The sequence below is a fragment of the Myotis nattereri genome (genome assembly GCF_964212035.1).
Source record: "Myotis nattereri genome assembly, chromosome: 10".
In the NCBI taxonomy this organism is placed as follows: Eukaryota; Metazoa; Chordata; class Mammalia; order Chiroptera; family Vespertilionidae; genus Myotis; species Myotis nattereri.
This window is the reverse complement of record NC_138085.1, coordinates 20,811,838-20,829,914: the sequence shown is the minus strand read 5'-3', so window position 1 is coordinate 20,829,914 and position 18,077 is coordinate 20,811,838. Positions and strand designations below refer to the sequence as shown.

The following is an 18,077-nucleotide window of genomic DNA, read 5'->3' as shown; positions in this document are numbered from 1 at the left end:
AATGGAGTTTCCATTTGGAAAGATGAAAAACTCGTGTGGATGTGTGGTGGCGATGGTTGCAAAACAATGTGAAGTACCTATGCCACTGAAGCACACAGTTAAACATGCTTAACATGGTGAGTTTTATGTCGTTTTTATTTTTTAAATATATTTTATTGACTTTTTACAGAGAGGAAGGGAGAGGAATAGAGAGTTAGAAACATCGATGAGAGAGAAACATCGATCAGCTGCCTCCTTCACGCCCCCCATGGGGGATGTGCCTGCAACCCAGGTACATGCCCTTGACCGGAATCAAACCTGGGACCCTTCAGTCCGCAGGCCCACGCTCTAGCCACTGAGCCAAACCGGTTTCGGCGAGTTTTATGTCTTTTACCACAATAAGAAAAGGCCGCTGCTACGTCTGAGGAGCACTCAGTAGGATATAAAGCAGCCCTCCTTTTGCTCCAGTCGTCTCCTGAGACCCCGTCTTGGTGGCTCCTTCTCCGCTTGGCCCTGAAAGGAGTCTCAACAGTTCCCGTGACTTTTCTAGACATTCTGAGCCACGAGAATGCCTCCTTTCAATAATTAAAATGCCAGGCACAGGCCATCGTCAAATCTCTGCACTTCATTTAAAGACTCTCTTCCCCCCGTTGTGGGCTTCCTTCAGGCGGGATCCCCGGAGGACGGAGGAGGGGCACGGTGGTTCCGTCTGTTTCACTGGCCTGCATGTTTCTTTTTCTCTGCTGGGGTCCCTGGCTCCTCCAGGGCTAGAGCGAGGGCCACAAAAGAGTGGTGAGGGGCCAAAGAGTTGTCCTTGGCTAGCCCTGCGAGCAGGCGTCGGCTCTCTCACCGGTTAGTGGGTCTCTTTCTCTCTTGGGATGCTTTAATGGTCCCAAAAGATTCCTCCCCTGTGGACATCACCTGTAGCTCCTCTGACGAGGGCAGTGCCTCTCTTTCAGTCTTCCCAATACCCACTCCTCTCTCCCTGTCTTGCCCCAACCGTTGGCATCTTTGGTCTCTCTGCAGGAGGAAGTGCAGTCCACCTACGCCATTCAGTCAGCCACTTCCCTGTTGATGTTTTCAGGCTTAAATGAGGCATCCCCCAAGCTCCCAGAGAAAATAAAAGTCCTCAGGGGCGTGTGTGTGTGCACGTGTGTTTATTAACCTTTGGCTTAGGCTGGAGGTGAGAAGGAACTGTCTCCCTTCCCCTCACACACTTCAAATGGGGGAAGAAAAATGTCAAAATATTTTAGCAACTTTCTCCAAAGACATTCTCTTTCTGGGGCTCAGACGAGTATTGAGCAGACAGTCATAAACACTTCCCTGTGTTGCAAGCTTTGCCTTGCCTTGCCTTGGTGCAAGTCCTTTTGATTATTTGGTATCAATTGGTTCATTCAAAATAAAAAAGAACAAAACAAGCCAGACCTGGCTGGTGTTGTTCAGTGGTTAGAGTGTGGGCCTGCACTGAGGAATCGCTGGTTCGATTCCCGGTCAAGGGCATATACTTGGATTGCAGGTTCACTCCCCGCCCTCAGTTGGGATGTGTCAGGAGGCAACCAATCGATGTGTCTCTCACATCAATGTTTCTCTCTCTCTCTCTCTCTCTCTCTCTCTCTCTCTCTCTCTTCCCCCCCCCCTTCTCTCCCTCACTCCTGCCCTCCCTTCTACTCTCTCTCTGAAAAGCAATGGAAAAAATATCCTGGGGTGAGGATTAACAAAAAACCAAACCAGACCAAGTCCCATTGGCATACCCTGTTCAGCAGACTCAACTTCAGCACAACCAGGAGATGCATGCTGAGCTGGAAGCTACGCTCAGTGAAAGGTTTACCATTTTGTTCTGTTACTGTAGCCTGTCCACCCAGGTTATAAGTAAAGTGCGAATGATGAGAAGCCTGGGGGTGCTCTTCCCTAGCCCCCTCACACCTCAGAGACAAGGCATGACCAGGTAGAAAAGCATGTCTGTTCTCCTTTTAATTTCCTCACAGTCTCAGCCTTTCCTATTTTCTCTGCCTTGTTTTATCTTTGCGATGGATGTGGTCGCAGACAAGGTGCACAGACCTCCCTGAAATTGTGAGCCGCCGTCTGCCTGAGGGTCGTGATGCGTGGGCCCTACCAAATGGTCCAGGTCAGGCTCCGGTTTTCTAACGTCACAGAATCCGCCGGAGGACAAGCAGCATCCTTATTAAGAGCTGGTTCTCTTTTAACTTAGGAAACCTTTCTCACCCGGCGTTTCCTGGAACCACTGAAAGAGCTGTTTTTAAAAAGATCATTTTAGCTTTTGAATAACACTAGTACAACAGTCAACATTCCCAGATAGTAACTTTGTTTAAGATGAGAGCTTCACAGGGTGGTTGAGCTGTGGTTGGAACTGGTGTGTGCTCCTCATTAGCCAGGTCTCAGGCCAGCCGCTCACAGCCTCCCCTCCCCGACTCCTCTCCAACCCCTGCCAACTGCGGCGTCACCGTGCTCCCATCTGCACCCCCTCCGCGCGAGACTTGTGTAGACCGTGTTACCACATCGCATGAAGTGTTAAAGGAGGGGCACACAGGCTTTTAAAAATATGTCAGTATTTCCTGATTATCTTTTTTTATGAGGTCAGACCCTTCCTTTTGACACTTAATGAATAAAATGTCCATGTTGCAAGAAATGAGATAATGAATTGTAAAAAGACATAATCAGCAATGACTAAGTAATTAAGGAAATTGAAATGCCGAGTCATTTGGGACTACATTAATAATAACACAATTTGTTCCATATGCTAAAGAATTCTGTTTTTAGAAAATCAGTTGTCACACATGTTTCATGGCAAAAAAAAAGAAAAAAAATTAATGTTGACTAATAGGAACTGTAATTAGATGTTCTGCTTTTAAACAGCTGAATAAAAGATGAAATCATATAGAAAGTATATTTAGATACAAGTCGGAAAGTAAACTGATTATTATTCATATGCTGTTAATAGGCACTGTAATTTATGCATCCAGTGAGAATTGTGTTAGGCAATTAAGAAAGGGAGTCACACTTGACTTTCGTTGATGCGTTCACATTTATAGTATGTATTGTACTGCATTGTTCCAGTGACTATCTTCTATCTCAGCCTTCGGCGTAGCCCTGGGAGTCAGGTTGTGAGTGATGCACAGAGACGTGGTGCCTCTGGGGCTCGGAAGGTCCCCTCCGGAGGAAGCTGGGCAGGGTACTGCCGCCAGAGGTCCCGCGTGCCTTTGTGGGGTGTTACCTGCAAGGGGTGGGGACTTCTCAGCTTCTCTCCTCCAGAGGTTCCTGGGAGGAAAACAGTAATACAGTGGGGCCTTGACTTAGAGTTTAATCGGTTCCGAGACCGAGCTCGTTAAGGAGCTCGTTAACTCAAATTACTCTGTCAACTCAATGCAAAAAATCGGTGGAGAGACAGCTGGTATCTCAAAAAACTCGTTAGTCGGGACACTCGTAAGTCAAGGCCCCACTGTATCTGACTTCCGGAGGCCACTGTGGGAAGCCGCTAAAAGGAGAGGGTGGGCAGTAGTGACTGAACACAGTCACTGGGACGGGCCCTAGCTGTCGAACCCAGTCGTCAGCAGTGGCCACGTCTCACTAATTGTCGGCACAGCTCTTTGGGTGGGACACAGCCACCATCCGCTGCTTTTTAAAGGTAAGGCGGCAGAACAGATGCGTGAGACCGTGGCTTGAATGAACAAGTTTCTGATCTTGGATGCTCCATGAAAATGATGTAGCTTTTTGGAGAATAAAATAGCTAGTGTGAACAGGAGTGCAAGATTCTAACACTCTCCTGACCTCTGGGGTTACGTGTGCATGTGCACCGTGCCAGTGTGCACACAGGATGAAGCCGGCCTGTCACTGCACTCATTTATTCATACGAAGGAACTGAGCGTGGAGCAGGCAGCTCCCCTTCCCTGTGGGTGTGAGGTGCGCGGTGCTCTGCCCGGGGGCTCAAGGCCCTGCCTGTGCCCAGTTCTCCCTGTGCTCTCGCTCTGCGATGTGTCTCAGGGAAGGTGCTGAGTTCGTGGGGGGAGAGTCCCCTCAGCTCCATGAGACGCCTACTTTGTGTGCTTTGTTAGGCTTCTGAACAGCCTCACACCTGCCCTTTCTTCCACAGAGAAGAAGCCAGATCGCTTACTGATTCTCTGGGCTTTGTATGGTGACATGACGCACGCAGTACGGTTCTGTGCAGAGAGCGCTGGACCAGAACTCTGAATACCGGGGTTTGAACCTGCTACTTCTGTGGCCTTAAGAAAATCCCTCTGTGCCTCAGTTTGCTCATCCATAAATCCGAGATAAGAACACTTGCCTTACCTGTCTTATAAAGTAGTTTTGAAGGTCAATAAGAAATATACAGTTGACCCCTGAACAATTTGGGAGTCAGGTGCACCAAACCACCCCCACCACCACCACCACCACCATCCACGCAGTTAAAAATCCATTTATAACTTTTGACTCCTACAAAACTTAACTACTACCGGCCTGCCATTGACAGGATGCCTTACCGATAACATAAACAGTTGTTGAACATGCATTTTAACATGTTAAACATGTTAAAACATGCATTTTGCATGTTAAATGCATTATACACTGTATTCTTATAAGCGAGTAAGCCAGAGAAAAGAAAATGACATTAAGAAATTCATAAAGGCCCTAAATGGTTTGGCTCAGTGGATAGAGCATTAGACTGTGGACGGGAAGGTCCCAGGTTCGATTCCGATTAAGGCAGTGGTTCTCAACCTTCTGGCCTTTTAAATACAGTTCCTCATGTTGTGACCCAACCATAACATTATTTTCGTTGCTACTTCATAACTGTAATGTTGCTACTGTTATGAATCGTCATGTAAATATCTGATATGCAGGATGGTCTTAGGCGACCCCTGTGAAAGGGTCGTTCGACCACCAAAGGAGTCGCGACCCACAGGTTGAGAACCGCTGGGTTAAGGGCACATGCTCAGGTTGCGGGCTCCATTCCCACTGCAGGAGGCAGCCAATAATGATACTCTCTCATCACTGATGTTTCTGTCTCTCTCCCTCTCCCTTCCTCTCTGAAATCAATAAAAATATATTTTTTTAAAAAAGAAAGAAATTCATAAGGAAGAAAATACATTTACAGTGTTTATTGAAAAAAAACTGCATCTGAGCTGACCTGCATAGTTCAAATCTGTGTTGTTCAAGGTCAAAGTGTATTTCAGAGTGCTTTGCAAACTATAAATCATGCTATAAATGTCAGGGTTGTTTTTATTGTAGTTAATATTTTATGTATTTATCACCTTCCTTAGACCACAAGTCCTCAAGGCAGTAGTAGACGTCTTACAGGTCCCTGGCTGCACCCATGTAAATCATAACCCATCGTTGCTCTCAGTGGACAAGTAATTCCTCAAATGCAGACCCGCACTGCGGTAGGTGGAATAAAGTGCTCCTACTCCCCCCCAAAAGATGCTCACATCCTCATCCCCAGACATGTGAAGATGCTAGGTTACAAGGCAGGGAGTTCAGGTTATAAATGGGGTTCAGGTTACTCATCAGATGACCTTGAGATGGGGCGATTGTCCAGATGATCTGGTTTGGTCCAGTGTAATCACCGTCTTCATCAGTGGGAGAGCGAGAACCAGAGGCTGGGAGTATGAGGAGGCTTTGAGGACGGAGGAAGGGGCCGTGGGGAATGGGGCCTCCAGGAGCCGGCAGGGTCCAGGAGCGGATCCTCCGCTGGAGCTTCCCGAACAGAGCACAGCCCTGCCGCACCATGGCGTTAGCCTGTCTAGACTGTAAGATCTTGAGTTTGTGTTATTTTAAGCCACTAAGTTTGATGTGATTTGTTATCGTAGCAACAGAACCCAAGATACAAGCATGTTGGCTGAAGTAAGTAGACAAGATTTTTCAGAAACTAAGTTTAAAATACCCCAAAGCCAGGACTGCATGTGGCCACACTCACCTGGAAAGTTTCAGGGCCTCATGCCTCTACTCGTTTCTGGCTTGCCGCGGTTTCTGGACTAATCCTCCACTTTGCCTTCCTGGCTTACATAAGCAGTAAATCTATTGCTCTGTGCCCTGTGGGTATGCCATCAATATCTGTTGACTCCCTGACAGTGTAAGTGTTGTCATCATTTCCTCGATGAGGAAACAGGTGAGGTGAGAGAGGCTGGGTAAGACAGGGACGTCTGGAGTTGCATAGCAACCAGAAGGATGCTCAGTTGCCATGAGGAGTCTTCAACTATAAGCACCTGCTCTTCCCATTAAATAACACATTCCACTTCAGATTAGCATCCAGCGATGACAGATCTGTCTTTTTGCCCATCTCAGGCTATTTCATAGATAGCAGTATTGATTCAAGTCCCAAAGGGTCCTGAGTCAAAATCACTGGTCAGTCATCTGTTAGGGAAACCTGGAAATTAACGAGTCCGTGAAGTTGGCCTTATACACATTACAGAGCAGAGCACGCGTGGTGTTCCAGCACAGGTGTTAAAAGATAGCACTGTGGATAAGATAGATCCCTGCCCCCCCAAATTTTGTAAAACTAACTATCCTTTGACCCACAGGTTGTCCATCTTTATTACTGGAAGTCTTCTGAATAAAATGCTCTATTCAGCAGAGACTAGTTTTCAAAATACAACACGTGTCCCTAAACCAAGGAGTTAATGATCTCACATAACAGTGAATAAGAAACTGGCAAAAACTCGTGTAAGCGTGCAAGTTGAAGTGAGCATCAGTGTAGTGCAGTGTGATGTGGGCTCATTGGGGAAGTTGTTGGGTTTTTTGTTTATTTGTTTGTTTCTTTCTTTCTTTTGAGGGGCTAGGTTTTCTCCTTAGATCCTTGGATAGGAGAACATCCCCCCCGCAGCTGGAAATCAGTAATAGCCAACTGAGGCAAAGGTGGGTGGTGGCACTGAAGACAGACCCCGTTTTTAATCCAGCTTTCCCACTTGCCAGATGAGTGGTTCTGGGTAAATCACGTAATCTCATTGGGCCCATTTCCTGCTTCTGTTAAATGGACTCAGTGCCATAGGAGGATGGTGTGAGAGGATACCTGTAAAGCCCAAGCTGGGTGGGCCTGCTCCCCTTCCCACCTGCCAGAGCCACTAGGTTGGGAGTGAGCGGCCCTCACTGAGAACTTCCCCACGTAGCCAGCAGGGGCGCAGCAGCTCAACAGCTTCCCCTTCATTCCCATATCCAAGGACGAACCTCAGAACCTCAAAGGCTTTCTGCCTTCCAGAAGCTTCTTTTATATTCCAAAGAAAACTGGAAACACTAATAATGCACTTTAACTTCCTTGTCTACTTTCCCTTTAAAAAACACTGGTACGTAAGACCACCTCTTGTCCTCTCACCTTGTGTATGTGAATTCCGGTGTCCTGATTCATTCGCTTTGTAGCTGTTGAATTCTCCTGCCCAGGAGATGAACCTGTGAGCCTAAAATGGAAACAGAAAAAACGCCTCCCGCTGCTTCACTGACTAGTCATTAAATAAATTCACTGTTTCAGTGCACTAGCAAAAACACATGATTGTTTAACAGAGTGTATTATGGAAAATGGTAGTGTTAATAGTCTCCGTGGAGTTCTCGTTGGGGGAAAGTACGTGGCAGCATTGCGAAGGCAGGGAGCTGGCTTTGTATGTGAAAATAAGTTCCTGATACAGTGCATCATTTTTATATCTTGTTGCTAGGCAACATATACGAATGTGGTTATTGCAAATGTGTCTACTTTCTTGTTTAAAAAAAAAAAGCCACTTCTTAATTCTGTGAAATTAGCCCTGTTATTGATTCTGTGGTCTTTCCTGAGTGTATTGATTGAGGTTCAGCCATTAGCTTGGGCAGGAGGGAGGAGGAGGAGGCTGGCTGGCGTTTGTCAGGCGAACACACACATTAGTACTAATCATTAGTTCTCTTGCTCATCATGCTTTGTTTCCACACAGAGACAGGTAGAATTCCGGTACCCTGGGATGTGATATTCAAAGAACTAGCATAAGATGCAGACAGAATCTGCTGATGAATTAAATGTGAAATTACACGTGTTTTCTAGAATAAGCTTCCTGTCACCGTGGTCCTGAAACCCCAGAACATTTCTGTTTTCTTTTTCCTGAAGTGTGACTCCTTGGTTTCTGCCTCTGTTCACTTTTCCTTGTTGCTGCCTTTGCACTGTGTCAGCAGCTGTACCCACAGAAGTCAGGGTGGGATTTAGAGGAGGCGGGAAGTGTGAGGAAATGTGATTTCTAAATTCTCAAATTCCCATGAAGTGGAGCTCTTCAGGCCTCTCTTTAACCCCCTCTTCCCAGGTTCCCAAGTACACCACGCACGGGCAGCTGTTTTTATTGTCTCCTCTCTGCCCTGTTGCTGAAGGAGGGGTTCCTGCCCTGGATTAGTGGGGATGGCCCCACACATGCAACACCTGACCTGGACAGACATGATCCACACCTGTTCATTGCTCACATGTATTCCCAGCCTTGGAGGTGGGGGGCCATGCAAGGCCCCAGGGGCTGCACTCTGGACAGTGAACCAACAGAGCTGAGAGGCAGGCTGTATAGGAACAAGAAGGTCTGAGATTGGCTTGTTCGAATAACTGCTGGCTGGCAGGGGAATACACCCCCTGTGGGAATAAGCGGGAACTACGCCTGGTCCCCTTCATAAGGAGGGCTGTTTGGCTAGGAGACCTCATCTCCGGGGCAGAGCGGGTGGGGGCCCTGTGGTGAGGCCACGGGAGGCCTGGTTTCACCAGATGTCCAGCAGCACGTAGGAGTGAATCGTAATTGCAGGCCTTGCACCACAGCAGCAGGTGATTAGGTTGGTTCTTCTGACTTCTGGGGGGAAAAAAACAGAACCAAGGAGCGGAATTTGCAGTTTGCGGCTTTTATCAGGAAGACCTTTCTACCCGCTGAGATGTCAAAGGGGCTTTGGGGGCGTGACAGTTCCCCATCTTAGGAAGAACAGAAACGGGGGGTGTGGGTACAGATGCCTGCATTCGTTTTTGTGGCTAGGCCAACATCCTTCCAAGACCTGGGGTTCTGTGATCTTACAGGACTTTTCAACCTTTATACCAAGCCATTTTCTCTCGCGTCCCATCTCTCTCCCATTCTACCCAGGACTCTGTTTCTCATGTCTGAGATGACCGACGTGTCTGCCCTGTTTCTGATACTCAAACTCCATGCCGACAGGGGCTGTGTCCTGCTCTCTGTTGCATTGTCCATGCCTGGCACCGCGTGGCACATATACTAGGCAGCAGCTCAATGAGTGTTGACGGGGGAGTAATTAACGAGCGAATGTACAGGAACCTATTGCAGACGAATGAGCAAGATGGCCCGTGATGGGGCAGTCTGCAGAACGGGGCTGCTCCTGAAGCCAGGCTGGCGGTTCTGGCAGACGCAGACCTCACTTCGCACGGCCAGTGCAATGCATAATACAGAGGGTCAGCCTGCAGTTTCCTGCTCTCATCACTTTTTCTGCGGTCCCTGGGAGGCGTGTCCTTTTACTTTGTGCATGTGCTTCCTTCTTCTTTCCAAGAATAAGTCATCATTTGAGAAGGATCTTTATGAATACTTGCAGGTTAAACTTAAGTTTCAGAAGATGTGCTGGTTACATATGTTGTCAAGAGACATGGACTCTGCTCCCATGAGAAGGGCAGGCGACGTTCCTTCAGTGCGTGTCTGTGTGTGTCTGTGTGTGTGTGTGTGTGTGTGTGTGTGTAGGACTCCTGTTTCCCGCACTGAGTAGCTGCCCTCCTGGAAGGCACATTCTGAAGCAGCAGCAGACAGATCCACAGTTAGGAGATGGTGGGGAGAAGTGTTGTATTAATAAGTATGAACAAAGTATGGGCCTGCACAGAAACTAACCAACTGTTGTGCTGATTTGGATCAGGAAAATCAATACTTGATTGCTGGTTTAGAGTGAGTATTATTTCCTCAGGCACCAAATTATGACATTAGGTTTTTTAAAGTTTTCAAAAGCTATTACTGCTCATCTTCTCTCCAGGTCTTATTTATTGGCTTATGTGTCTGTCTGAACGACATAGGCCAGAGAACACATCTGCTTCCTGTTTCTATCCCCGGCATCTGGCATAGTGGGCTTGTCATGATGCCACTGATAAAATACACATCACTTTTAAAAACTTGTATTCTTTAAGTTGAAATTAAATGAAATCAAGTAGGTTTTCTTATTATGAAACTGATATTTAATCAACATTTAAAGTACACTATACCTTTGAGACCAAGTATAGACTTTCAGGGGTTCAGAATCAGATACACTGTTTCCTGGATTCACCAAAACACCAGCTGGGTAATGACTTTCATGCTAATAATCAGTCAGCGACATTAAGGAAACTTCTGCTGCATCTGTGGGGGGAGGTCAGGAATGCAGGCAGCCTCAGGGACACTTCATGAGCGCTGCCTTTCTGTCACCCTCCTGTATCCAGGATAGGTAATATTTTAATAAAATAAAAAAATCATTGAAATGTTTGAAAGCACTCAAGACATCAAGTGAAATAATTGGTTACTGGTTGCACATTGTTTTCAGTTGAAGTAATTTTTAGAAGGCCCAAATCATGAATTTTAGTACTTCCTCCTCGTACATGCATTATTCATTTAAAAAAATAATTTCCATAAATTTTTAAACTTAGTAATTATATGTCTTAATTATGTAATTATACATTCTAATTATGCAGTTAAATTATATTACAGTAATTATGTAATTATATATTTGATACATAATACACATGTAAAAACCTGTGGAAGCATATGTTTAACAAAGGAAATTTTGAGGGAGATACTTATGGGAAGAGCCACAAGAGTATTGACTCACAGAGAAGAAAGGAAGTTGGCTAATGAATGACTTGAAATGAAGCAGGAACTCCCAGTAAGTAGTCTTGCTGCAGCGTCTGTGTTCACCTCTTCTACTTCTGTGGTCAGAGGTGAATGCGTGAAGTGAAGAGCTGCGACAGGGCGTAAGAATGAGAGCTCCTGTCACTAGACGTCAAGACGGGGACTTAGTTGGTGAAACTTCTTTAACAGAGGAGGCTCCTCCATCTGGTTTCCTGAAGGAAAGAAGGATGGGTCTTGCCTGTGGCAGGAACTTGCTGCTCCTACTACACGAGTCTCCTGCTGAGGCAGCGACTGCCTTACTTAGCGGCCCACCTTTCCAAGTAGCAGTGCCATTGGTTCACCCCTGTGACTGTGAGTAGCTAATCAATAAAGAAAAAAAAAGAAAACATATATATAAATAAAATCTTATAAAAAATAAATAAAATAATGCTTTAAAACATAAACAAAAAAGGCCTGTGACAGTGAAGACCAGGTTACTGACACATGAGAAGACACCTCACAGCACACTGGATGAAGGCTAGAGAGGGAAGTTAACCTCTAAAATTACAAGAAGTTGACATACTTTGAAATTTCTGAGAATTTCCTCAAAATTATTGAGCTGGTTTTAATAAAAGATACACTGCTAGAAACTTACAGAAAGGATTACATGTATAAAATCTGAACTGGGTAGAATTGGGAGGAAATGGGAAGTAGCATTGCATTTCTTCATTGAGGAATAGTTGACATACAGTAAACTGCACATAATTAGAAAGACAGCTTGATAGGTTTTCTCATGGGTATATACCTGTGAAAACAGCCTCATAATCAAGATGAACATACCCATCACTCCCAGAATGTGTCTCAGAACCCCTTGTCATTCCTCCCTCCTACCCTTCTCCACATGCTGCCCCATCCTACGCCACCAGTGATCTGCTTTCTGTCATTATAGCTGAGTTTGAAGGTTTTTTTAGAGTTTTATATAAATGGACTCACATAGTATGTCCTCTTTCTTGTTTGGATTCTGTCATTCTGCATAATTGAGGTTCATCCATGTTTCTGCTTGTATGACTAATTCCTTTTCATTATTGAGCAGTATGATATGGTATGGATATACCAAAATTTGTTTATCCATTCATTTTCAAAGGACATTTGCTTTTCCATTTTTTGGCTACTACAAAGAAATATGTTCTAAACATTTGTGCACATGTTTGTTACATATAAAAAAAGTCCATGTGGAATTATGTTCTCTTTTCTCTGAAGTACACACCCAGTGATAGATGTTTGGAGCAAATGATAGAAGTGGAATGTTTAACTTTTCAAAAATAACCTATCAAAGTATTCTCTAAGTGCTTATTCCCACCAGCGGTACATGAGAGTTTCAGTTCCTCTAGATTCTTGCTAACACTTGGTCATTTTAATTCTAAACATTTTAATGGGAATAGTATCATGTGGTTTTAGTTTGTGTTGCCTAAATGACTAATTATGTTGAGCATATTTTCATATATTTAATTTCTATCCATATATCTCTTCTTTGGTGGCATATATAAAACTTTGGACCTTTTGGAGGTTTGGATTTTTAGTGATTTGGGTTTTTTTTAAATTACTTATACATATTTGATATATGAGTCTTTCATATACTTTGTAGATATGTGCTTTGCAAATATTTTTATAGTATGGGGCTTGTCTTTACATTCCTTGGTAGCTTTCAAAGATGATAGTTTTTTAAAAATTAATTTCAATGAAGTCCAGTTTATCATTTGTTTTCTGTATGGATTATATGTTTGTTGGTGTCATGGCTACAAGATCTTTTCCTGATCCAAAGTCACAAAGATTTTTTTCCCTATTTTTTATTTACTTTTTTAAATATATTTTTATTGATTTCAGAGAGGAAGAGTGAGGGAGAGAGAAATAGAAACATCGACGATGAGAGAGAATCCTTGGTTGGCTGCCTCCTGCAGGCCCCTACTGGGGATCAAGCCGACATCCAGGCATGTGCCCTTGACCGCAGTTGAACCCAGGACCCTGCAGTCCGCAGGATGATGGTCTATTCACTGAGACAAACCGGCTAGGGCTTCTCCTATTTTTTAAAGTTTTACATTTGCATTTAAGATTCACTTTAAAGTATGGATGGAAGTTCAGTTTTCACACATAGATATCTAATTCTTCCAGCAATAACTGTTAAAAATATTTTGCTTTCTCAATTCAATTATCTTTGCATTTTTATTGAAAATAAGTTGTCCATATTTATATGGTCTATTTCTTGGTTCTCCATTTTGTTCCTGTCTATCAGTTTTAACACCAATATTACACTCACTTGGTCACTGTAGCTCTATAATAAGGTTTTCTATGAAGTGGTGTTAGTTCTCCAATTCTGTTCTTGTTTTTCAGAGTTGTTTTGGTTATTTTAACACCTTTGTGTTTCCATGTGAATTTTAGAATCAAGTTGTCAATTTTTACAAAATAAAATTTCCATTGGCTTTTTATTAGGATTGTATTGAATGAACCTACAGATAAATTTGAAGAGAATTGAAATCTTAACAATTTTGATTCTTCCAAACCATGAACACAGTATATATATATATATATATATATATATACACACACACACACACACACACACACACATATATATATATATATATATATATATATATCCATTTATTTAAATTTCCTTTAATTTCTCCTTGCAATGTTTTGAAGTTTATAGTGTATAGGACTTGAACATCTTTTGTCAGATTTATCCCTAAGTCATATTTTTATACTATTGTATATGGGCTATGTTGTATATATTGTGTTCTAATTTTAATTTCTATGTATTAGTTGCTAGCATATAGGCATACAATTGATCTTTGTTTATTGATCTTCTGTCCTCCAACATTGTGGCACTACCATTAATTTTAGTAGCTTTTTTATAGATTTCACTGATTTTTCTACATAGACCATCAAGACTGCATTCTGGCTGATTTTCTTCCTAGTTATTCTGTCATTCACTAAGGGAGGATTAGTAAAACCCGGTTATAATTATGGGTTTGTCTATTTCTCCTTGTTGTTATATCAGAGTTTGCCTCATACCTTTTGAAACTCTGTTATTAGGTGCATAAGCATTTAGTTTGTAATATCATATTAATGGATTGGCTCCTTGAACATTAGACCAGTTTTAAACTGTAAGGTTTTGTAATAGTGTGATTGTAGACACAATGTGTTCATATATGCCAGTTGCAATGGGCACTACAGTAGGATATTAAATATAGTTCACTGAGAAAATTGCAGATACTTTTCCAACTTTAAAACTCACCAAAATTTGGCAGATTTGCCTAAGTCATAAGCTGTGGAGAATAAAATACGGAACATGAGATCTCTATACTTAGGTTTTAACATTTTAAAATTCTGAATTTCTAAATAGGTTATAACTGTGGTAGAGAGTCTAAGAAGAAGAAGTAAGATGATTTGGTATTCAGAGGATTTGGGGTTTCTTTAGCTTTGAATGTTGAAATTAAGAGACTATAGATATTGAACAATCTCCTAAATTGTCTCTATCACTCATCCTTTATCCTATTGTTCACAAATATTGCTTTTGGATTAATTTTTCTTAAACATATTTCTTGATTTTTGAACTCACTTCCTCATCAACCTAGTTAACAAGAGGAGACATTATGCAAACAAATTAGTACAGTTCTGTGAGGTGCCTGCCAAATGAGGTACAAATAATTATATAGATGCAGAGGGACATACTAGTAGTATTTCAACCACCTGAAGGGAAGAAGAATTTACTTAGACAATAGGGAGGTGCCACACGCAAAAGAAAGAGCACTATAGCAATATTAAAGCTTAAGAAATGAAAATGGGAGGAAGTTGAGGTGGGGATAATGTAATGAGAGCCTAGAAGCTAAGCCTAGATGATTGACAATGGTAGAGGTCCCAGTTTTCTGCGATTATCCTGCTCGATGCTGTTAGCACAGTCCCCCTTCTGATTAGCGTTTTAGTACTTCAAAAATATCCCAACATAGACAATAAATTATAGAGTCAGCTTTGAAATATGTTGAGCTCGAGTGACATCATCAGGTTTGTATTTTTGAATGATTACTCTGGTTCCTCTGATGAAGTAATGAATGGCTTAGGATTTGTCCTTCTGCCACAAACAGAAAACTGCACAGAATAAGTGAAATAACTATTGTTAGACATTTGAAAACAGTCAGTGCAGAATTGTGATCCTATAAGAAGGAAAATAAACGAGGTGACAACTGCAGTTCCTTGGATTTACACTCAGGGGTGCCTCCAGACTGCAGTGCAGAGAGGCAGCTTCCGGCAGGACCTAGAAGTCTCCCTGGGACGAGGGGCAGGAGAATTGGGCTCAGAGGAGCCTAGAGAGCTGGGATTTGCGAGGCAGAATACGAAAATGGAGGCATTCCGAGAAAGTTCTAGAAATCTGCACAGGGAGTCCCTTGAGTCTTCTCTGAGTACCAATCCTTGCATACATAATGTGAAACTCCACAGGCCATGCAAATAAAAATTTCCAAGGAGCTATAAACGGAACAATTCCCAGAGCTCATGTAGGGCAGAGGTGCATTTGAATCCTCACAGCTATGATGGAGAAATTTCATTTAAAAGAGCAGAACATTAAGTAGAGACACCAGAAGAGCCATGTAAGAAGTCTGGAATGTCCCCAGAGTAAAGTCTCCTTTGGACCCACCCTAACACACTTTAAATTTAAGCCTTATAAAGATAAATAAGATCCACGGGTAGCAAATTTTATTTATCTTTGAAGAAAGAAAAAAGTTGAAACAATTACCAATGCACACCTGTTTGAATGGCTGTTATCAAGAAGATAAGAAATAACAAGTGTTGGGCCCTAGCCGGTTTGGCTCAGGGGATAGAGCGTCGGCCTGTGGACTGAAGGGTCCCGGTTTCGATTCCAGCCAAGGGCACATACCCGGGTTGCAGGTTCGATCCCCGTAGGGCTCGATTCTCCACAGATGTTTCTGTCTCTCTCTCATTCTCCCTTCCTCTCTGAAATCAATAAAGAAATATATTTTAAAAAAAGAAATAATAAGTGTTGCAAGAATATGGCAAAAAGGGAACACTCCACCGTTGGAATAAATGTATATTGGTGCGGTTATTATGAAAAGCAGTTTGGACATTTCTCAAATAATTAAAAATGCAACTACCATACGATCCATTAATATATACTTCTAGATATTTATATGAAGAAAAAAAACCTCTAATTTAAAAAAAATGTATGCACCCTCATGTTTACTGTAGCATTATTTACAATAGCCAAGATTTATAAACAATCTAAATGTCCATCCATGGTTGAACAGATAAAGAATATGTGGTATATATATAGTATGTGTGTATATATATATATATATATATATATATATATATATATACACATATAATACAATATATATATATATTGACTAATATTCAGCCTTAAAAAAAGAATAAAAATCTTGACCTTTGTGACAATAGGGATGGACCTTGAGGGTATTATGCTAAATGAAATAAGTCAGAGAAAGACAAGTACCTATGACCTCATTTATATATAGTCTAAAAAAACCGAGGAGAGATGGGAGTGAGCAAAGTGGACTGCAGGGAGTAAAAAGATACAAACTTTGATTATAAATTTTGGTTATAAAATAATTAAGTCATGAGGATATAATGAATAGAATGGTGACTATAATTAATAATATTATATTGCATATTTGAAAGTTGCTAAGAAAATAAATCTTAAAAGTTCTCATCACACAAAAAAATTGTAACTATATATGGTGACTAGACTTCTTGTGGTGATTATTTTGCAATATATACAAATATTAAAGCTTTATGTTTTACACCTAAAAGTAATAAGGTGTTGTATTTCAATTATCTATACTAATAAAAGGGTACTATGCTAATTAGACTGGACGCATTCCGGATTACCATCCAGACGTATTCCAGACGACCATCTGGACGTCCTTCCGGACAAAGCCGCGGGCAAGCCACGGATGGCGACTGCCACTGCCCAGGGCCAACCCATGGCTCAGGCAAGCCAGCGATGGCAGCTGCCCAGCCACCCAGGGCCAGCCCGAGGCTCAGGCAATCCGCCAATGGCGGCTGCCCAGTCGCCCAAGGCTCAGTTAGGGGGCAATGAGTCTGGCAGTGGAGCAGTTAGGGGGTGATCAGGCCGGCAGGGGAGCCGTTAGGGGCATCAGACTGGCAGGCAGAGGCAGTTAGCGATCAGGCAGGCAGGCAGGTAGGCTTTCCAAAATGATTAAGGGGAAGAAACAGAACCTTAAGTGATATCTAGGTGTTTATCATAATGTGCACTTGGCATCCCAGAAGGAGAGGAGAAAAAGAGGCAGAAAGAAATAATGTTGATGAAATACTGGCCAATAGTCTTCCATATTTAATGAAAACTACAAACCTACAGATCCAGGTAGTTCAACAAATTCAAAGTTGGGTAAACACAAAGAACATTACATCAGAGCAGATGATACTTAAAAAGCTAAAACTGAGTAAGAAAGAAAAATTTTAAATAGCTAGGCTAAGGGAAAATAAAATGAACCCTATACATAGGGGAACAAACAAAAACATGGCAACCACCTTATTGTGAGAAACAATACAAACAGCAACACAGTGGATTGGAATCTTTAAAATGTTGAAAGAAAAAAAAATCTGTCAATGTAGAAATCAATATTCAGTGAAAATATCTTTCATAATTGAAAGCCAAAAGGAATTTTTCATATAAATAAAAGGTGGGAGAATTCATTGCAAAGTGGACTAAAGAAATATTAAAGAAAGTTCTTCAGGCTTAAGAAAAACAATGCCAGATGGAAACTTGGAGCTACTTATGAGAATAAAGAGTTCCAGGAATGGTAAATATATTAGTGAATATAAATATTTTTCTAATTTAATTTGATTTTAAAGATAACTAGAATCTAAAACAAAATGATAACAAGTTATTGAAATGTTTATAATATATGTAAAAGTAGAATGAATGACAAACAATAGTACAAAGGACTGGAGGGAGAAAATAAAGATTACTGTTGTAAAGCTCTTACATTAGAAGTAGAATTACATATTCCTATATGGCAGATATGATAATAATGCATATTTTAAACGGAAGAGCAGCTATTTAAAATTAAATAGAGATATAGCAAACTAGCCAAAAATATGGAAAATTCCAAGAAAGATTCAATTCATACAAAAAAAAGGCAGGGAAAAGAGAAAAGAAAACAACAAGAGAAGAATAGACAATGCACATAAAAAACAACTATCAAATGATAGATTTAAACCAAAGCCTAATGTAATATACACTTCATAATTACATTAAATGCAATG

At 42.0% G+C, this 18,077-nt stretch overlaps 1 protein-coding gene across 2 annotated transcripts in view; it reads left to right on the top strand.

Annotated features, from left to right (window-relative positions):
* AFF3 (ALF transcription elongation factor 3) overlaps positions 1-18,077 on the top strand; it is a gene marked incomplete at its 5' end in the record, with an annotated part of 493,443 nt that overhangs the window by 265,334 nt on the left and 210,032 nt on the right. The window lies entirely within an intron of this gene.